Source organism: Salmo salar, chromosome 17 (genome assembly GCF_965601325.2).
Source record: "Salmo salar chromosome 17, fSalSal1, whole genome shotgun sequence".
NCBI classification, from domain to species: Eukaryota; Metazoa; Chordata; class Actinopteri; order Salmoniformes; family Salmonidae; genus Salmo; species Salmo salar.
In genome coordinates this window covers 78,412,149-78,430,351 of record NC_138307.1, presented here as the reverse complement: position 1 = coordinate 78,430,351, position 18,203 = coordinate 78,412,149, and the positions used below count along the sequence as shown (strand labels likewise).

The following is an 18,203-nucleotide window of genomic DNA, read 5'->3' as shown; positions in this document are numbered from 1 at the left end:
AATACAACTACACACTGTTCCCTGATATTCACACAGCTCCTCAATACAACTACACACTGTTCCCTGATATTTACACAGCTACTCAATACAACTACACACTGTTCCCTGATATTCACACAGCTACTCAATACAACTACACACTGTTCCCTGATATTCACACAGCTACTCAATACAACTACACACTGTTCCCTGATATTCACACAGCTACTCAATACAACTACACACTGTTCCCTGATGATCACACAGCTACTCATACAACTACACACTGTTCCCTGATATTCACACAGCTCCTCAATACAACTACACACTGTTCCCTGATATTCACACAGCTACTAATACAACTACACACACTGTTCCCTGATATTCACACAGCTCCTCAATACAACTACACACTGTTCCCTGATATTCACACAGCTACTAATACAACTACACACACTGTTCCCTGATATTCACACAGCTCCTCAATACAACTACACACTGTTCCCTGATATTCACACAGCTCCTCAACACAACTACACACTGTTCCCTGATATTTACACAGCTACTCAATACAACTACACACTGTTCCCTGATATTCACACAGCTACTAATACAACTACACACTGTTCCCTGATATTCACACAGCTACTCAATACAACTACACACGGTTCCCTGATATTCACACAGCTACTCAACACAACTACACACTGTTCCCTGATATTCACACAGCTCCTCAACACTACACACTGTTCCCTGATATTCACACAGCTACTCAATACAACTACACACTGTTCCCTGATATTCACACAGCTACTCAATACAACTACACACTGTTCCCTGATATTCACACAGCTCCTCAACACTACACACTGTTCCCTGATATTCACACAGCTACTCAATACAACTACACACTGTTCCCTGATATTCACAAAGCTACTCAATACAACTACACACTGTTCCCTGATGATCACACAGCTACTCATACAACTACACACTGTTCCCTGATATTCACACAGCTCCTCAATACAACTACACACTGTTCCCTGATATTCACACAGCTCCTCAATACAACTACACACTGTTCCCTGATATTCACACAGCTCCTCAATACAACTACACACCGTTCCCTGATATTCACACAGCTACTCAACACAACTACACACCGTTCCCTGATATTCACACAGCTCCTCAATACAACTACACACCGTTCCCTGATATTCACACAGCTCCTCAATACAACTACACACTGTTCCCTGATATTCACACAGCTCCTCAATACAACTACACACTGTTCCCTGATATTCACACAGCTCCTCAACACAACTACACACTGTTCCCTGATATTCACACAGCTCCTCAACACAACTACACACTGTTCCCTGATATTCACACAGCTACTCAATACAACTACACACTGTTCCCTGATATTCACACAGCTACTAATACAACTACACACTGTTCCCTGATATTCACACAGCTACTCAACACAACTACACACCGTTCCCTGATATTCACACAGCTCCTCAACACAACTACACACCGTTCCCTGATATTCACACAGCTCCTCAATACAACTACACACTGTTCCCTGATATTCACACAGCTCCTCAATACAACTACACACCGTTCCCTGATATTCACACAGCTACTCAATACAACTACACACTGTTCCCTGATATTCACACAGCTACTCATACAACTACACACTGTTCCCTGATGATCACACAGCTACTCAATACAACTACACACTGTTCCCTGATATTCACACAGCTCCTCAACACAACTACACACTGTTCCCTGATATTCACACAGCTACTAATACAACTACACACTGTTCCCTGATATTCACACAGCTCCTCAATACAACTACACACTGTTCCCTGATATTCACACAGCTCCTCAATACAACTACACACCGTTCCCTGATATTCACACAGCTACTAATACAACTACACACTGTTCCCTGATATTCACACAGCTCCTCAATACAACTACACACTGTTCCCTGATATTCACACAGCTCCTCAATACAACACATTGAATTAACTACACCCTGCTCACTATAATAGAATAGTGCATTTTCCTTTCTTCCTGGGCCAATCAGACGTGTCTAAACCGACTGTCAAGTTACCAGGTTGACTGAACAACGGTCATCAAACCAATAATTAGTGGGCCAGGATTAGTTTAAAAACAGCCCGCGACATGGTTTGTCAAATTATATCAAAATAAGAGAAAGTTGTTTAACTGTCTTGAAGCGTTTTTTCCTCTCTGGCACTGCTGCGTGACAGCAAACTTACAGAGCCAATCAGACTGGCCTTGTGCTCTTGGTTATACCAGGGATGAAATTATATCCAATGCATGAACTTTGCTCTGCTCCAATGAGTCAAATGTAACATCAGAAGACCCATAAGGGACTGCACCCTCCCTCTCCATCACAGCTAAACTATATTTAAAACTGATGGGGAAATAGATACACAGGAAGTGCTGACTGAGAGGCAGAGGTTTGTGGGTAGTGTGGTCCAGAGACAGCTGACAGAGAGAAGCAGGTGAGTGATGGCTGGAAGAGGATGCAGCTGACAGAGAGAAGCAGGTGAGTGATGGCTGGAAGGAGACGCAGCCGACAGAGAGAAGCAGGCGAGTGATGGATGGAAGGAGAAGCAGCTGACAGAGAGAAGCAGGTGAGTGATGGCTGGAAGAGGATGCAGCTACCAGTGAGAAGCAGGTGAGTGATGGCTGGAAGAGGATGCAGCTACCAGTGAGAAGCAGGTGAGTGATGGCTGGAAGAGGATGCAGCTGACAGAGAGAAGCAGGTGAGTGATGGCTGGAAGAGGATGCAGCTGACAGAGAGAAGCAGGTGAGTGATGGCTGGAAGAGGATGCAGCTGACAGAGAGAAGCAGGTGAGTGATGGCTGGAAGAGGATGCAGCTACCAGTGAGAAGCAGGTGAGTGATGGCTGGAAGGAGATGCAGCTGACTGACTGCAGCTCCACACCAGATATGTGCATGAAAGTCAAGAGGACATTATTGAACCGGCACATACAAGAGACTAGTGGCTTAAAACAAAAGAGACAGAACTGACTTTCTAAACATTATATAAGAAGCACCAGCAGGTTCTTTAGATCGGTAGGGATGAAAAATGTGGTACCATCATATGATGTTTTGGTAGGCTGATATTACTGTGGTACCGGTATACCGTGCTACACTACAATGGGCTCTGGTCAAAAGTAGTGCACTACTTTACCAAAGGGGTCTGGTCAAAAGTAGTGCACTAGATAGGGAATAGGGTGCCATTCGGAACTCAGCAATAGACTCCATAATAAGAAAAGAAAGACTTCCCAAGGAGTTGATGGAGTGGATTCTCATTGTTCAGCCAGCGACAGGCTTTACTGTTTCTGTATCAGAGGAATAGACAAATCAATTACACTGCCTGATGGAGAGAGAAATAGAGGAGGGCTGAAAGACGGAAGAAGAAATGTCATTGAGAATTGATTTCTCTCTCTTTTGTGAGCGACAAAGTGCAAGGAGCTTTTGAGAGGAGAACTGATGGTGAATGGAGGAGTTGAGGCTCAGGAGGGGGGGGGGGGGGTCACTGTGTTGAAGAGGGGATGTGTGAGTGAACAATAGGTTGAGATCATGGAGTTTAGCCTAGCAGTTGGTGTGACGCTGTGACCGTTCTGGATACATTAAAGCCTGGTTGATGGTGGTGTGAAAGCACTGGCAGGACACACTGCATGTAAACCTGTAGAACCTGCAGTGAGCTGAGAGAGTGAGCGTCATATATCCATGACATATCTAACAGTAGCCAGTAGCTACCACCCTCTAGCCTGGAACACAACACGCTACCTAGCTAGTAGCTACCTCCCTCTAGCCTGGAACACAACACGCTACCTAGCTAGTAGCTACCACCCTCTAGCCTGGAACACAACACGCTACCTAGCTAGTAGCTACCTCCCTCTAGCCTGGAACACAACACGCTACCTAGCTAGTAGCTACCACCCTCTAGCCTGGAACACAACACGCTACCTAGCTAGTAGCTACCTCCCTCTAGCCTGGAACACAACACGCTACCTAGCTAGTAGCTACCACCCTCTAGCCTGGAACACAACACGCTACCTAGCTAGTAGCTACCACCCTCTAGCCTGGAACACAATACGCTACCTAGCTAATAGCTACCACCCTCTAGCCTGGAACACAACACGCTACCTAGCTAGTAGCTACCACCCTCTAGCCTGGAACACAACACGCTACCTAGCTAATAGCTACCACCCTCTAGCCTGGAACACAACACGCTACCTAGCTAGTAGCTACCACCCTCTAGCCTGGAACACAACACGCTACCTAGCTAGTAGCTACCTCCCTCTAGCCTGGAACACAACACGCTACCTAGCTAGTAGCTACCACCCTCTAGCCTGGAACACAACACGCTACCTAGCTAATAGCTACCACCCTCTAGCCTGGAACACAACACGCTACCTAGCTAGTAGCTACCACCCTCTAGCCTGGAACACAATACGCTACCTAGCTAATAGCTACCACCCTCTAGCCTGGAACACAACACGCTACCTAGCTAGTAGCTACCTCCCTCTAAAGAGAGAGGAGTGACATTTGAAAGTGACAAAGCAGGCAGCACAGGTTGTACGAGTCACACTAGTTATACACAACAAATACACAAACCCTCTCAGTTACAGAACACTGTAGGGTCCATCCAACCAAAATGAGACTGAGCTACAATAGTTCAGTTACAGAACACTGTAGGGTCCATCCAACCAAAATGAGACTGAGCTACAATAGTTCAGTTACAGAACACTGTAGGGTCCATCCAACCAAAATGAGACTGAGCTACAATAGTTCAGTTACAGAACACTGTAGGGTCCATCCAACCAAAATGAGACTGAGCTACAATAGTTCAGTTACAGAACACTGTAGGGTCCATCCAACCAAAATGAGACTGAGCTACAATAGTTCAGTTACAGAACACTGTAGGGTCCATCCAACCAAAATGAGACTGAGCTACAATAGTTCAGTTACAGAACACTGTAGGGTCCATCCAACCAAAATGACACTGAGCTACAATAGTTCAGTTACAGAACACTGTAGGGTCCATCCAACCAAAATGAGACTGAGCTACAATAGTTCAGTTACAGAACACTGTAGGGTCCATCCAACCAAAATGACACTGAGCTACAATAGTTCAGTTACAGAACACTGTAGGGACCATCCAACCAAAATGAGACTGAGCTACAATAGTTCAGTTACAGAACACTGTAGGGTCCATCCAACCAAAATGAGACTGAGCTACAATAGTTCAGTTACAGAACACTGTAGGGTCCATCCAACCAAAATGACACTGAGCTACAATAGTTCAGTTACAGAAGACTGACAGATGAACATCGATAATCTGGGTCCAATGTCACTTCCGTTTTCAGAGCCCTCTCTCTCACACACACACACACACACACACACACACACACACACACACACACACACACACACACACACACACACACACACACACACACACACACACACACACACACACACACACACGAGAATGGTTTTGAAAGTTGACCGTTTTGCTAGTTGTCTTTGGGAACCAGTAGAACCAGTTAGACAAGCACGTAAAGACAAAGAACAGGTGTGTCTTGATGCTGGACTCATTTGCATTAGTCCTAGGATGGTGTGGGAACTTGGCTTTCTACAGGAAAGGTGAAATACCTGGTAGTGTCACAGCAGGTACATTCAACATATTATCTGGCTTGTACTTGTTACACACTAGGGATGTGACAAATGAACCATTTTGCTTAACGCTTAAAAACAGACATTCTTTTCTCGGTTTTAAATTAAATTCTACGTCAATTTACAATGCAGAATAATGGTCCTATTACATATGTATGACCACTAGGGCCAAACTCATTACATTCTACGTCAATTTACAATGCAGAACAAAGGTTTTGTCCTTTCTAGGGAGTTTTTCCTAGCCACCGTGCTTCTACACCTGCATTGCTTGCTGTTTGGGGTTTTAGGCTGGGGTTCTGTACAGCACTTTGAGATATCAGCTGATGTAAGAAGGGCTTTATAAATAAATTTGATTTGATCCTATTACATATGTATGACCACTAGGGCCAAACTCATTACATTCTACGTCAATTTACAATGCAGAACAAAGGCTTCAGAAGCCTCATTCCTTTACAGACCAGTAAAATGCCCGTTCATCTCTCCAGAGAAGGTTAGAGCGGTTAGAGTGATGGGCCAGTAACCGAAAGGTTGCTTGGTCAAATCCCTGAGCTGACAAGGTAAAAATCTGTCGTTCTGCCCCTGAACAAGGCAGTTAACCCACTGTTCCCCAGTAGACCGTCATTGTAAATAAGAATTTGTTCTTAACTGACTTGCCTCGTTAAATAAAGGGTGAATAAAAAATTAAATGTAAACATCAGTAGCCTACCCTAACAGACAGGCATGCCACCGCCGAGACGCTTTCTAGGGGCCACATTCCATTATATCTGAAAGGGTCATGAATAAAGGCTACTGGTAGCCTGCTGTAATTTCATATGGGGCAAAAACGAGAAGTAAGCTACCCCGTGCTCACAAGACAGGTCCGACCATACCTCTGTATCCAGGCAACGTCGGTGTCATCCATGAATAGGCTAAGATATTCTACATGCAACAGACCAAAGACTGAACACACTTTCATCATTAGCAAAGAGACAGAGCAGGCAGGCAGGCCAGCAGCAGGGAGAGAGAGACAGAGCAGGCAGGCAGGCCAGCAGCAGGGAGAGAGAGACAGAGCAAGCAGGCAGGCCAGCAGCAGGGAGAGAGAGACAGAGCAGGCAGGCAGGCCAGCAGCAGGGAGAGAGAGACAGAGCAAGCAGGCAGGCCAGCAGCAGGGAGCGAGAGACAGAGCAAGCAGGCAGGCCAGCAGCAGGGAGAGAGACAGAGCAGGCAGGCAGGCCAGCAGCAGAGAGAGAGAGACAGAGCAAGCAGGCAGGCCAGCAGCAGGGAGAGAGACAGAGCAGGCAGGCAGGCCAGCAGCAGGGAGAGAGAGACAGAGCAAGCAGGCAGGCCAGCAGCAGGGAGAGAGAGACAGAGCAGGCAGGCAGGCCAGCAGCAGGGAGAGAGAGACAGAGCAAGCAGGCAGGCCAGCAGCAGGGAGAGAGAGACAGAGCAAGCAGGCAGGCCAGCAGCAGGGAGACAGAGACAGAGCAAGCAGGCAGGCCAGCAGCAGAGAGAGAGAGACAGAGCAAGCAGGCAGGCCAGCAGCAGGGAGAGAGAGACAGAGCAAGCAGGCAGGCCAGCAGCAGAGAGAGAGAGACAGAGCAAGCAGGCAGGCCAGCAGCAGAGAGAGAGAGACAGAGCAAGCAGGCAGGCCAGCAGCAGGGAGAGAGACAGAGCAAGCAGGCAGGCCAGCAGCAGGGAGAGAGACAGAGCAAGCAGGCAGGCCAGCAGCAGGGAGACAGAGACAGAGCAAGCAGGCAGGCCAGCAGCAGGGAGAGAGAGAGACAGAGCAAGCAGGCAGGCCAGCAGCAGGGAGAGAGAGACAGAGCAAGCAGGCAGGCCAGCAGCAGGGAGAGAGAGACAGAGCAAGCAGGCAGGCCAGCAGCAGGGAGAGAGAGACAGAGCAAGCAGGCAGGCCAGCAGCAGGGAGAGAGAGACAGAGCAAGCAGGCAGGCCAGCAGCAGGGAGAGAGAGACAGGGCAAGCAGGCAGGCCAGCAGCAGGGAGAGAGAGACAGAGCAAGCAGGCAGGCCAGCAGCAGGGAGAGAGAGAGAGTGTGTAATGCTTACTGTTCATTTGTATTGTTTATTTCACATTTGTTAATTATGTACTTCACCTGCTTTGGCAATGTTAACATTTTTTCCATGCCAATAAAGCCCCTTGATTGAATTGAGAGCAGGCAGGCAGGCAGGCAGGCGAGGCAGGCGAGAGAGACAGAGAGAGACAGAGAGAGACAGAGAGAGACAGAGACAGACAGAGAGAGAGAGAGAGAGAGAGAGACAGAGCAGGCAGGCCAGCAGGAGGGAGGGAGAGACAGAGCAGGCCAGCAGGAGAGAGAGAGAGGAGGGGAAGACAGAAGCGTGCTCATATGTTTTGGTAATCTGCATCTCGCAATGTCTTGTCTTGGATGCTTTACAAATTCACAAAAGTAGCCTAAAGTTCACCTCTTCCTCTCTGGTTTTATTTTCATTAAGGCCATAGTTTGTCAACGTGGCCACCAGCCCAGGGCGTGTCTAGCCTTCTCTGTGCCTGCCTGTAACTTCCCTCTGTAACTGGGTATATAATACATACAAGCCAACACAGTGATCCATTCAGCACCGAGACTCACAACAAGAAACTAGCCCGGTCTAACCAAAACACAGCAGAGTAGGAACGGGGCTGGTCTAACCAAAACACAGCAGAGTAGGAACGGGGCTGGTCTAACCAAAACACAGCAGAGTAGGAACGGGGCTGGTCTAACCAAAACACAGCAGAGTAAGAACGGGGCTGGTCTAACCAAAACACAGCAGAGTAGGAACGGGGCTGGTCTAACCAAAACACAGCAGAGTAGGAACGGGGCTGGTCTAACCAAAACACAGCAGAGTAGGAACGGGGCTGGTCTAACCAAAACACAGCAGAGTAGAACGGGGCTGGTCTAACCAAAACACAGCAGAGTAAGAACGGGGCTGGTCTAACCAAAACACAGCAGAGTAAGAACGGGGCTGGTCTAACCAAAACACAGCAGAGTAAGAACGGGGCTGGTCTAACCAAAACACAGCAGAGTAAGAACGGGGCTGGTCTAACCAAAACACAGCAGAGTAAGAACGGGGCTGGTCTAACCAAAACACAGCAGAGTAGGAACAGGGCTGGTCTAACCAAAACACAGCAGAGTAAGAACGGGGCTGGTCTAACCAAAACACAGCAGAGTAAGAACGGGGCTGGTCTAAACATTACACTGCTAATGGAGCCGTCTCTGGGTGTGTTCCACATCTGACCAACTCTGAGTAGTGTGTGTGTGTGTGTGTGTGTGTGTGTGTGTGTGTGTGTGTGTGTGTGTGTGTGTGTGTGTGTGTGTGTGCAAGTTCCACAACACTGGGTGCTTTGTCTCTGGCTTTCAATCATAAGACCTGGCAGGAGTGGAATCGCCGGCGCTGGATCACATGGGTACCGAGAGAGAGGGGTCACAAGCGGAGAGAACAAGCTGTGACATTAACTTGTCCTTCACACCACAAGCCAGAGCACAACTGGCAGTTTGTCAAAGGCTCCATTGGTTTGGACCCGAGACATAGGCTAGGTTCTGCTTGCTCAACACTGCCTGTTTAACCAAGCACCAACACAGAGTCTACCTGAAAGCCCCAATCCAACTAAATGGGCAGGAGAGGAACTGTCATAATGAAAAAGCCAAATAGAAGACCTGCCACGTGGCCAGGGACCTGAATCACCCTACAACTACCACAGCCAGCCTACCTCTCCCAAATGGCACCCTATTCCCAGAGGGCTCTGGTCTCAACAAGTGCAGTACATAGGGAATAAGGCTCTGGTCTAAAGTAGTGCACTACATAGGGAATAAGGCTCTGGTCTAAAGTAGTGCACTACATAGGGAATAGGGGTCTGGTGCAAAGTAGTGCACTACATAGGGAATAGGGCTCTGGTCTAAAGTAGTGCACTATATAGGGAATAGGACTCTGGTCTAAAGTAGTGCACTATATAGGGAATAGGGCTCTGGTCTAAAGTAGTGCACTATATAGGGAATAGGGCTCTGGTCTAAAGTAGTGCATTATATAGAGAATAGGGTGCCATTTGGGACATGCCCATAACTCTGGTCTTTGCCGTCTACGTTGATAGGAGTCTACAGACAGTAATATCTCCCTAATGACTCACTGCCAATGAGTGATCCTCAGTACATCTCACACTCCAAACAGAGTTGGTCTAGCTGCATTCCTGTTCAAATATCTGTTGAGCCACATCTCTAGTCTGCATTCCCTATAGACTAGAAATCACTGGCCACTTTAATAATGGAACACTAGTCACTTTAATAATGTTCACATATTTTTGCTTAACTCATCTCATGTATATACTGTATCCTATTCTACTGTATTCTAGTCAATGCCACTCAGACATTGCTCATCCTAATATTTATATATTCTTAATTGCATTATTTTACATTAGATGTGTGTGTATTGTTGTGAATTGTTAGATATTACTGCACTGTTGGAGCTAGGAACAGAAACATTTCACTACACTCGCAATAACACCTGCTAAACATGTGTATGTGACCAATAAAATGTGATTTGATTTGGCAGTCTATACCCTACCTAGAGATCTGGTCAAAACTAGTGCACTAGGAGAATGGGGTGTCATTTGTCCTGTCACTATCAGGTATAGGCTGAATAGTTAATGGTAGTTGTAGAGCCATTCAGTTCCCTGTCCATGTGTCAGGTCTTCTATGTGCATTAAATAGGGGTGCCATGTGGACAGACCACAGCATCTCTGGATCCTACTGCTGTCTGTTTGCTATAGCTTCTGCTGGCCATGTGTGACTGATCCCTTTAACCAGAAAGCTTACAAAACACACACACCTGACGCAGCTCACGCACCTGACGCAGCTCACGCACCTGACGCAGCTCACACACACTGACACAGCTCACACACACACACACACACACACACACACACACACACACACACACACACACCTGACTGACGCAGCTCACACAGACCCTTAGGCTAAGTAGCCCTCAGAAAGTCTTTCTGAACTACAAGTTCTGGTTGTCCATGAAAAACAACAAGTCCCCCCATTGCTGTCCTTCCCTACAATCCCCAGCCGGGAAGAAAACAGCCTGGCGTTCTTACTAACTGCATAACTCATTAGCTTCATAAACATCTGAGTTAGAACAGGACCATGTAATCAGGGTAAATAAAGGTTTAGTTGAGTGATTATGATTTAACACCATGGTGGGGGCAGGTTTAGGAACCTGGGTGATGACTCATCTCTGTCTCCCCTTACTAACCACCAAGCAGAGGAGCTACACATCACCGTGACCGGGGACTTGGTGATGGAGAAATATTACCATGCATATTAAAAACGGCTCCGTTTTGTCAGTTTATTATCTCCTCTACATCAATAAGACGTCACTAAGCAGCTGTGTGTGTTACGCGTCCTCTCTCCTCTCAGCAAAGACAAGCTTTTATCAGTTCCAACACAGGCTACAGCCCACGCCAGAGATGATTTACTGGAGCTAATGTTTGGAAGGATGATGGATGCTGGTGTTAGTTTGGCTACAGCTTTACACTGAACACCCTGTACACTGACTACAGTCTTACTTCAAGTCTCTTGGGAATGAAATGAGATGTAGCTAGTTACTGTGTGGACTAATTCAAGTTACCCCAACCAACAATGAAATATTATATCTTGTTTAGATGGTGGACTACAGCGCACTACTGACAGCTCATCAGCAGAGCTTGCATCCATTTCAAAATAAATTAAATATTAAAGATCCTGAGGTTCCTAGCTAATGAGGTTAAGTATATGCCTAGCTGGTTGACATGGCAACGACTGACCTGTCAACCACAAAACTAACCCCGCCCCCTGTCAAGCAAATAACGAGCTCTGTACCATAATCCAAAAACGTGGTGGTTACCAGGACAGTACCTGACCTTACACAGACCGACTGATCCTGCTAATGCTATTCTGACATGGAAAGTCACAAGCCTACCAGTGGATTCAAAGTCGAGGTCGCTCCCCCCAAAAAAATTAACATATAGGGTGAATTCTACTGTAAATCTCATTTTAACTTTATAATTTCACTTCATAAATGTTTAATATTTTTTTATTAAAACTGAATGTTCTGTAAACGAGTTCATGACAACAAATCCAACACATGTAATTTAAAACTATGTTTAGTAAGCACAACTTTTATTTTGAAACCATCAGACCAGGGGTTCTTTCTTTTATGCCTTCTGCATCTCAGTACAAGAGGCGTCACTGCAGTCCCTGGTTTGAATCCAGGCTGCATCACATCCGGCCGTGATTGGGAGTCCAATAGGGCGGCGCACAATTGGCCCAGCTTCTTCCAGGTTTGGCCGGGGTAGGCCGTCATTGTAAATAACAATTTGTTCTTAATTCACTTGCCTAATTAAATAAAGGTTAAATTTAACATTTAAATTTTAAAAAATGCCTTCGGTGAGGTGTGAAAAACAGATTGCTGCAACCCGATTGGCTGAACGCAGAATTCTGGGAGAGCGCGATGGATGCCTTTTGAATGCGATAGTCCCCCACAGACTTCATCATTGTGCTTTTTTTATTTTACCTTTATTTAACTAGGCACGTTAGTTAAGAACAAATTCTTATTTACAATGAGGGCCTACCCCGGCCAAACCCTAACCCGGACGACGCTGGGCCTATTGTGTTGTTTAGCAACAAAACTGATGCCTGCGCAACTATGGGTCAAAACAGACGGGTTGGCTTAGACTGTTGACAACATGCATGCTATATTTAGTGTCCAATGTTTAATGAAAACAAACAAATTGGCACAATGAGCACTTGTTGTCTCATAACCAGCAACTGTAACCATGTATATCTAGCTAGCGAATTTTAGCCATATTAGAATTGGCATGAAATTAGTCAAAAACAAGATGAAACTAGCTCCTTCCTATTGCCAGCATAGCTGTTTATTGTCATTGTTGTCAGCTATCTGGCCATCCAGATCACTACAACCCACGGACTTCTGCCTCATTAAAGCGTGCTCGTCGTTTTCGTGACATTCTCAGCTAACCCATCTATGGATATTTATAGATCCTAGTGGACCACGTGTACAAATGTACCAACACCACAACAAAAACATTGCATATTCAAAAAACATCTATACCTAGCAAGAAATCAAAATGACTATGATAAGAGATTATTCTGTTTACACCAACATATTCGGTGTCTTCACAGTTAAAAACATTAGCTACTTAAGGCCTGAGGAGGTGTGGTATATAGCCAATATACCACGGCTAAGGGCTGTTCTTATGCACGACACATCGCGGAGTGCCTGGATACAGCCCTTAGCCGTGGTATTTTAGGGTGGCAGGTAGCCATTATTCAGTTTTAATAAAAAATATTAAACATTTATGAAGTGAGCGTTGGGCCAATAACCAAAAGGCTGCTGGATCGAATCCCTGAGCTGACAAGATAAAAATCTGTCTTACCAGGGAGCCACTGTTCCCCAGTAGACCATCATTGTAAATAAGAACTTGTTCTTAACTGACTTATCTAGTTAAATAAAGGTTAAATATTAAAAACCCCGAGGTGCCTCATTGCTATTAGAAACTGGTTACCAACATAATTAGGAGTAAAAATAAATGTTGTCATACCCGTGGTATATGGTCTGATATACCACAGCTGTCAGTCAGCCTTATTCCATCACCACCTCATCAATGCTACTGAGGCAAACAAAGGAGTGCTGTGAGACCGTTCAAAACACATTCACTTGAGGATAGTTAGCAACCTAGTCATAACATGTTGAAAATTTGTATTTCAATTGCTGCTTGTTAAGATATTAAGCTATAATTTGAGGTTGGCTAAGAAGCTAAAATAAAGCAGTAAGGTTAGCTACTAGAAAGTAGCAGAAACATTTGACCACTGGCTTAGCCTGATCCAGCCAGCTCGCTAGTACACCACTGGTGTAGCGCTGCGAGACAAAGAAATCCAAACTACAGCTCTCTGGCATTTTAAAATCATCATATCAATGTAAATCCATCCTTACACATTAATAATTGGCGGACAAAAAAAAAAAAACAGACGAGGTTTCTAATTTACAACAATGTTATCGACCACAGCGCCAACAAAATCTGAGATATGATGTAGTGTTTAATAACTACCCTTCAATGCACTGACATTTCTGAACGAAGCGTCGCCTTTGAAGGAACCAGGGCAACACTTTGTTGACAGATGTTGTTCCACTAGCAGCTTACCGACGTTACAGTAGTTAGCTACATACCTTTTGAAAAACAACCACACGTTGTCTTTTTCAACAACTGGCTCAATCTAGCCCAGGCAAGAGCTCAAAGGCTAGTAGCTACCACTAGCAGCTTACCGACGGATGATGTTGTGCCAGCTCAAGCTAGCTATGCAGTGCGTCACTGGATGCAGAGGAAACCTGGATAGCTAGGACTGTTATTCCAAAAATACGTTACTGTAAATCTAGCTAAACAACTGAAATACCCGATAAAATGTAATGACAACTACTAAATGTACCTTGTCGTAAAGTGCGGAGACGCTGTCCTTTTGGCCCTAGGTTGTTCCCAAAGAGTAGCCACGACTCGGTCAATTTCTTCCACGGCTCTCTACGCGATTCTGAATTTCTGAAGGCTGACTTGACTTTACTCGCTGATGTCCTAGCGTTCTGTGTGACGCCCTCGCGTGAGCGCACCTAAACCAATCAGAATGCTCTAACGGGAACAGGTGGCCAACAGTTGAGGAGACGGAAGTGTATGCTAACAGGTTTGACGGGACCTGTAGTTCTCGGATTTTGTGTAACAGCCTATATCAACAACCACAAAACATGATCCCAGGAAAATACCTTGACATTACATAGGACTTATGACATGTATTTCTATTGTATTTCAACATGTAGTCCCGTGTGGCTCAGTTGGTAGAGCATGGTGTTTGCAACGCCAGGGTTGTGGGTTCGATTCCCACGGGGGACCAGTACGCGGAAGAAGAAAAAAAAATGTATGAAATGTATGCATTCACTACTGTAAGTCGCTCTGGATAAGAGCGTCTGCTAAATGACTAAAATGTAAAAATGTAAAATGTAACATTCACAGTGCCTGACGTCACAGTCCTTTGTATCCCCTTGTTTTATTTAACCTTCATTCAACTAGGCAAGTCAGTTAAGTACAAATTCTTATAAACAATGACAGCCTACCCCGGCCAAACCCTAACAACACTGGGCCAGTTGTGTGCCCGCCCTATGGGACTCCAAATCACAGCCGTTGGTGATACAGCCTGGAATCAAACCAGAGTCTGTTGTGACACCTCTAGCACTGAGATGCAGTGCCTTAGACCACTGCGCCACTCAGGAGCCCAAACACAATTGACAACGATTCAATAATTCAGTAGGCTACCACTTAAGATTCAGTCGTAAACGGAGGGTTATAAGGTTAGGTTCGAATTGTGGGGAAATAGTGGTGATTTTCCCACAGTATGTACATTAGTCTTTTACTCACACACAAAACCTATCATGGATGTGTGGCTCTAACTGCATTTGGCTTCCTATCAGATGCTGTAAAAGTATGATAATACCATTCAAACTCAATGACTACACATGTTTGATTCTGATCACCCCACTTCTGGCCCGGGACATGACGTCAGGACTCACACACACACACACACACACACACACACACACACACACACACACACACACACACACACACACACACACACACACACACACACCCCATTGAGTGCAGAGGGCATTTATAGCTTTATGTGGTTGGGCATAAGGCCTATGATCCAGCAGGACCGGTCGGCCACAGTAGCCTACAGTATTGTTACAAAACTCAGGCAGAGCATGCAGCTACACCGTAGACAGAGTATTTAAGCATTTGCTTCATTTAGCATGGTAATGATCCGGTATGAAGTGTTGTCAATGTGTGCTGTGTTGTATAGGTCCAAAGGCTGGTCCAAAGGAACAAGGAGTTTTGCCTGACAATCCGCCAGCTGGAAAAACAGCCCACAGCTAACCCTCCAGCCATTACCTGAACACACACACACACACACACACACACACACACACCCCTCCAGCCATTACCTGAACACACACACACACACACACACACACACACACACACACACACACACACACACACACACACACACACACACACACACACACACAGCTAACCCTCCAGCCATTACCTGTTCAGCCAGTCTGGGAAGCAGGCAGCCAGGAGTCAGGGTTAATGGAGGGTATCCAAGCCAGACTGGGGTTGTGATTGGTTGTTTCCGTAACACCTTATTTGGCCCCTACAGGTGATCCATAGTTAACAGTTAGGTTTACAGCTTGGATGGCTCAAAGTAGTCAATAAGTAAACATATGTTGCTTATCAATAAAGTTGGACTACTTCCTATCAGACCTCAGGATAAGACCCAGGTACAGATAGTTCAAAGTACAAAACTTTATTACAAAAACAGGGTGCAGGCAAACGACAAGTCAAGGGCAGGCAGAGGTCAGTAATCCAGGGCAGTGTCACAAGGTACAGAATGGCAGGCAGGCTCATGGCAGGCAGAATGGTCAAAACCGGGAAACCTAGAAAACAGGGACTAGAGAGAAAAACAGGAGCAGGGGAAAAAGGCTGGTAGGCTTGACGAGACAAGACGAACTGGCAACAGACAAACAGAAAACACAGGTGTAAATGCACAGGGGATAATGGGGAAGATGGGCGACACCTGGAGTGGGGTGGAGACAAGCACAAGACAGGTGAAACAGATCAGGGTGTGACACTTTCCTCCAAATCCCACTAAATTATTGATGATTCTATCAGACAGTGAAATGTGTCCGTTGTCAGATCTGCTGGGTATGTGTGTATGTGATTGGAAACATAGATACCACTATGCTGACGAAGCACACAAACAAAGTAATCCAACTCATTTGGATCTGGAGGAGGAGAGAAAGCACACAGTCATGGAGGGTGGGATTTCAGAGGACTCAATGGCAATTAAAAAAGGTGAGAACTTAAAGGCGAGAGAGAGAGAGGGGGATGAGAGGGAGAGGACAGAGACAGAGACGGAGAGAGAGACAGAGAGAAAGATAAAGAGAGAGACAGAGAGAGAAATATAGAGAGGGGGGGCAGGGATGAGAGAGAGAGTTCATTTCTAATAGTGTATTGTTGATGTTGTTACATTTGTTAATTCTCACCTTTGTTAATTGTTTATTTCACTTGCTTTGGCAATGTAAACATATGTTTCCCATGCCAATAACACCCCATTGAATTGAATTGAGAGAGATGGAGGGGGGAGGCAGGGATGAGAGAGGAAGAGATATAGAGAGTCACTGCCCTAAATATAGGTTTAATACCTGCTGCTTAAGCTCCCTGTATGCTGTTATGAACACACCTCAATCTCTGATCACAATGCAATGGAACAATGACAATAATTCCCCCATCGATTCCATCAGGGTTGGCCTTTGCTTTCTTTCATAGCCCTTCGTTGTAAATAGAAGACTCTGCTCTCTCCCCTCTGAGAATTTCTAAAGCAGCAGAAAAATAATTCCTAGAACAGATTTCTATATCTACAGTTTAACTAAATCTAAAATGGGCAGAGCATAGAAGCCCATTCTTGTCATTTTATTTCTATGAGGGCTAGTGTGGTGTCATAAGTGTAGTATGTATGGGGGTGAGGCTATAACAGTGTAGTATGTATGGGGGTGTGTCTATAACAGTGTAGTATGTATGGTCCTATACAGGGGTACAGTAGCTAGTGTGGTGGCAGGGGGTGTGTCTATAACAGTGTAGTATGTATGGGGGTGAGGGTATAACAGTGTAGTATGTATGGTCCTATACAGGGGTACAGTAGCTAGTGTGATGGCAGGGGGTGAGGCTATAACAGTGTAGTATGTATGGGGGTGAGGGTATAACAGTGTAGTATGTATGGTCCTATACAAGGGTACAGTAGCTAGTGTGATGGCAGGGGGTGAGGCTATAACAGTGTAGTATGTATGGGGGTGAGGCTATAACAGTGTAGTATGTATGGGGGTGTGTCTATAACAGTGTAGTATGTATGGTCCTATACAGGGGTACAGTAGCTAGTGTGATGGCAGGGGGTGAGGCTATAACAGTGTAGTATGTATGGGGGTGAGGCTATAACAGTGTAGTATGTATGGGGGTGAGGCTATAACAGTGTAGTATGTATGGGGGTGTGTCTATAACAGTGTAGTATGTATGGTCCTATACAGTGGTACAGTAGCTAGTGTGATGGCAGGGGGTGTGGCTATAACAGTGTAGTATGTATGGTCCTATACAGGGGTACAGTAGCTAGTGTGATGGCAGGGGGTGAGGCTATAACAGTGTAGTATGTATGGGGGTGTGGCTATAACAGTGTAGTATGTATGGTCCTATACAGGGATACAGTAGCTAGTGTGATGGCAGGGGGTGTGTCTATAACAGTGTAGTATGTATGGGGGTGTGGCTATAACAGTGTAGTATGTATGGGGTGAGGCTATAACAGTGTAGTATGTATGGTCCTATACAGGGGTACAGTAGCTAG

At 45.6% G+C, this 18,203-nt stretch overlaps 1 protein-coding gene across 3 annotated transcripts in view; it reads right to left on the bottom strand.

Moving 5' to 3' along the window:
* LOC106576468 (adiponectin receptor protein 2) overlaps positions 1-14,350 on the bottom strand; it is a 104,218-nt gene extending 89,868 nt beyond the window's left edge. The window contains exon 1 of one of the 3 annotated variants that reach the window (XM_082964205.1): positions 14,190-14,350. The gene's annotated coding sequence lies outside the window, so the exon portion shown is untranslated. Of the gene's footprint in view, positions 1-14,028; positions 14,046-14,189 lie in introns of those variants that run through there. The other 2 variants (XM_082964206.1, XM_082964208.1) reach the window with 2 other exon arrangements.
* Between the last annotated feature and the right edge of the window lie 3,853 nt (positions 14,351-18,203).